This window comes from Micropterus salmoides, unplaced genomic scaffold (assembly GCF_014851395.1).
Source record: "Micropterus salmoides isolate LMB-PRFRI ecotype aquatic unplaced genomic scaffold, ASM1485139v1 Ms_hic_scaffold_9, whole genome shotgun sequence".
In the NCBI taxonomy this organism is placed as follows: Eukaryota; Metazoa; Chordata; class Actinopteri; order Centrarchiformes; family Centrarchidae; genus Micropterus; species Micropterus salmoides.
The window spans coordinates 4,825,933-4,831,215 of NW_024044681.1; positions in this window are offsets into that span (position 1 = coordinate 4,825,933).

Genomic DNA, 5,283 nt, shown 5'->3' on the forward strand with positions numbered 1-5,283 from the left:
CAGTAACACGGTTCACTCACATTTCACATGCATTTACTGTCATCACTGTCCAACCTGCTCACACAGCCACACAGCTGTGACCATAGACCACGTATTACCCTTTACATGGTCTACACCTCTCCCTGCAGGTTTTAGTTTCTAGGCTCCGCCCCTGCTTCCAGCTGCTGGGCCTGATTGCTAAATGAGTTCCACTGGCGTCTAATTTGGAGGAAAGAGCTGAATTGTAGGAAGATGGTTGATACAGCTGGTGGATCACGGGCTAATCTGAGCAGACAGTATCAGGCAGCCACAGCTGACCTATATGGCAAGCCACTAGTGCCATAAATCATCACTATTCTAACAGGTTTTACGGTGCAATAGTGACCTTCAAACTGCCAAGACTTCACTTTTTACGCTGCTCTGTGTCACCAGGGACGGTGTAAAAATGATCTTAACTGATAATTGTCTTCTTTCAGCAGTACAGAAGAAAACGCTAGTGCCAGTGTCTTTGTCCTTCATACAGCACACCTGGGGTCCAAATCCTGATCAAGACAAATCTTTAGTAAGGGTCCCCAGGCTTTTGCTGAGATCGTACCCAGCATGCACGTTCTGTAGGGCTGATTGACAGGCTATTTGTTTGTTTGTTTGGGAAGCCTAAAGTAAAGCCCAAGCATGTACTTCATCACAATTACAATTTATTAAATGTTAAGACAAAAAACAAGTAACTACTATTTCTATCTGATTCACTATTATTTATTAAAGTTCTGTTAATACTGTAAAATACTGCACATCCACAATCCTTTTTATTTTATTTTGTACATTTCATTATATAATATTTTCTACTTACCTACTATTATTCTATACCTATCTATTATTATTTATATTCCTTAATACCTTGATATGCAAAGTTAGCAACTGGAACAAAAGAATTTCCCCTCTGGGATCAATGAAGTATTTCTGATTCTGAACCGATGAGCACGAGTAAAGGTGAGACATGGCTTTATGTGCTGGTGCAGCCTGAGAGCACCGACTCAGCAATCAGACATCACTGGGACTAAATTAACATTTACACAAGGCAGTAATTACACGAGGACAGGAAGTAACAACACATGAGGAAAACACAAATTCAAAATAAAACAGGAAATGAAGGAAAAAATGACAATACAAGAGCCCGAGACTGATGATCACGTTCCATAAGTAAATTAGGCTACAGCTACCAAACTTTTAGCTTTTCTATACGTTATTGCTTGTAACACATATTGAATGAAGATTATGATTATAGATAATGTTAGACATATTATACATACATACATACTGTATATTGGCATTGTTGAAGAGGCCGGCTGCGACTTTCCCTGCGTTACCTATAACCTGCCTACGTAACACGTAGCATCAGCTGCACGTGAGAAAGGACAACAAACAGCTGCTGAGCCGTTCATCATAAACTTTGGCTTTAAAACTTCATACAACAAGACCCAAACAAAGAAGCGCTGAACGCAGATAGGTTAGTAACCTGTGGTGAGTGAACAGGTTTAGCTCAGTATTGACCATCTAATGTTAGCTTGCTTCAGCTACGACCTAAGGGAGGTTTGTGAATGAGCGTTTGTTTACTTGCCAAACTTGTGGTGGTCGATTTTTAGGTCCCGCTGGCTGCCGTCATGTTAATTATTACTGTTGGCTAGAAAGAGGTATCAGGTTTATTGTTGATCATGTAGCCTTACAGTTTTATTTAGTTATAATGTTACACTGGTTTGAGAGTCTGCAGGATGTGTTGACTTACAGTAGTTTAAGCTGTCAATGATTGTATTGCACATTATGGTTGTGCTCTGTAAGTTAAAAACAGGTTACAGGTTTATTGTTGATTATGCAATGTCACAGTATTATTTAGTTAACGTTACACTGGTTTGAGAGTCTGCAGGATGTGTTGACTTACAGTATTTAATAAGCTGTCAATAATTCCATTGCACATTACACTCTGTAAATGAAAAACAGGTTACAGTTACAGAATTCCTTATAGCTACTCAGTTTTATTAGCAACCTGGATTGAACGCAGAAGGTGATACAACATTCGTAATAACCATGAGAGACTTGAGACTTGGACTCTAGCTCAAAGACTTGTGAGCATATCTGCCATCACCCTCTCTGTAGTGGAAAGGCGTTTGGAGTGCGTTCGGGACCTAATCTGCGACCCTCCAGAGAGATTATATTTATTTCTTTATTAATAAACATCTTATAACAGTGTAGTTGTTGGATATTAAAAATAGGCCTACCTAAAATGATGCATCCTTTTTTTCCAAACTAAATGTTGTAGTATAGCCAGCAGTATATCACTAATGTGTAAGGTGATTTTGGGAACACTACCTTGTATCTGAGTGAAGTTACTGAATATTTCTGCAGAATGTGTTTTCGGTGTTGCACTTTGTAGACGGTCCCTGCGGCTGCACGTAGACACCAATGTTATTTGTGCCGCTCGTAGGTGAACATTTACTTGTAGCTTGTTGTCTAACGTTACTTAACTACGATAGTAAAGAGGCCTCGTTTGTGTTTTAAACACGTCTGCGTTTATGAGTTATTAATCCCGGAAGTTCGAATCTGTGAATATATTTCCAACTTTACCGAAGTCTGTGAATCAACGTGCAGGAGAGCGACGAACAAACTACATTCAGAAGCAGATATCTACAGAAATATGCATCAGGTAGATAAACAAAGTGAAGCCACGCCTGCGACACATCTGAGACTATCAGCTGTTAATTCAGCCACCTGAGTCACACCTGAGTCACACCTGAGTCACACTGACTTCACTCTGATTTCTTTCCTCTACAGTCCACAGGGAGAAAACTGCCTCTGACAGGAAAAGAATGTAAATGTTGGATTAACACTCACTCTGCCTCAACCTTCAGTTTTCCTCCTCCTGCTCTGGAAATGGAGACTGAACTCTTTCAGTTTCAGGTTCTTCTTCTTCTTCTAAGATTCCGGCAGTGTGGACGCTTATGAGCGTATTACTGCCCTCCACAGGTCAAAGTTTGAACTAAATTCTTACATACAGTCCTGTGTCATGCAAGAATGAAGGACTGGCTTGGAGATCAGTTTATGCTCGTCACTGTGCCCAAACAAAGATAAAACAGAAAAAGCCTCAACTCAAGTCCTGACAGTTTATTAACGAGTACATTTCTTTCTGCCCTATACTTTCTGCATTCCAGGAAAACATGCCTTATTGTCTCAAGACTCCCACATTCACACAAGCCAGAAACATGCTTCCCTAAAATGCACAAAGAATAATTTAATCCACAGTGCCCCAACCTCAATCTGCACATTTTAACTGAGTCCCTGCGGGACAAAATGTTACATAAACATCTCTTCCTAACTTTGGGTTGTATAGAAAAGTAGTGTCTGCCTCTAATTTCCTTTTCCCACCCTCTCTGCCATTCTTTTATTAAGCCCTCTTTAATTCTCTCCCTAATGATACATGGACATCTACTTCTCTTCCTAAGCTTTCTTTTGCAATATTATCCACTCGTTCATTCCCCCTCACCCCAACGTGCCCGGGAACCCAGCAGAAACTGATGTTGCAAATAAACCTAGTTCTAAAAACCACATTCAAGATGTCATTTACAATGTCAGGTCGGGCTTTAGATTTTCCTACTTTCAAATTTTCTAGAGCACCTGTAGAATCAGAGCAGATAATGACTTCTCTAGGTTTGACTTCCTCAATCCACCATAGAGCCCATAAAATTGCCATTAATTCAGCAGTGAGGACAGAGCTTCCATTAGAAATACGTCGACCAATTTCCAACCCTAACTTCTCCACATACACCCCAAATCCAGCTCTCCCACTAACTGGATCTCTAGATCCATCTGTATAAACAATCATTGTGCTCCCACTAATTGAATTAAGATATTCCTCTATTTTGGTGCCACTTCCCACTTATCTTTTCCCTGAAGAAAACCAAGCTCGATATTTATTTCAGGCATCACCCAATATGGTATTGGTGACCAACTTATATGCTCTACAGTACCTCCCTGATCCATGCTCATCTTACCTGCCCACTGATTTACTATGTCAAAAAATGTTTTGTATCTATTAGCTCCTGCAACCTCTTGCAACAGACACCTTGCTGGGAAGGTACGATTACACCCACTAAGTTTGACCCAGTATTGTAACCCTAACTTAATGCGTCTTAACCATAAGGGCATTTCTCCCATTATCTTTTGCCCATACATCTTTAACTGAGTATCGACACCTCTCTTTTTAATGAAGACTACGGTCTTCGTTTTCCCAATTGCAAACTTGAATCCCCATGCAAATGACCATCTTTCCACCACATTAACTGCCTCTTGTATTTTACCTTAATATGGTTTATGTTCTTTCCCCTTTTCCACAAGGCTCCGTCATCAGCAAACAGCGACTGTCCAATATCACCCTGAACTTGAGAAAAAACATCATTAATCATAATGGAAAAGAGTATAGGGCCAATGACACTGCCCTGAGGAGTACCGTTCTCTACCATATACCTTCCTGATACAGCTGTCCCGATTCTGACTTACTATACTTCTCTCAAATAAGAATACTTTAATCCAATTATATGTCCTAGCTGCTATTCCGATCATTTTTAATTTTATCATAAATCCAAACCATATCATATGCCTTCTCTACGTCAAAGAACGCTGCCATTACAGATTCTTTATTAACTTTCCTTATCTCTGTTTCTAAGCACATAACAGGATCCATAGTTCCTCTACCCTCCTAAACCCACTCTGATGAGGTGATAAAATTCCTCTGTTTTCCATGTAAAATGATAATCTTTATGTTTATGACGTAAGTGCTATTGGCCTGTAGTTCATTGGACTTGATCCATTTCTATCTCACATATATATTTAAACCTTTCCCATTTTGCACTGCTAAATACCCACTTCCCCACTAATTCCCCTTGCTTCTTATTTTTTTTGTAATAAAACACTACACCATACTGGAAATGATCACTACCTACTGATGTTTCTTCTGATCGATCCCACTCACACATTCCCGCTAAATTCCTAGAAACTAAAGTTAAATCTAATAGAGACGTGTTCCCTGTGTGCACATCTACTCTCATCTCCCATCATTTAAGCAAACCATGTTCCTCTCTTCTAGCAGTTCTTCTATTACCTCACCATTTGCATCTGTTACTCCTCCCCATAACGTGCCATGTGCATTAAAGTCCCCACATACGACCATCCAGCCCCACCATTTGTGTCAGCCGCCCCAACTCTAATTTCCTACAAGGATAATAATAGTTTATAATTACAAACTCTCCCTCACTTGTC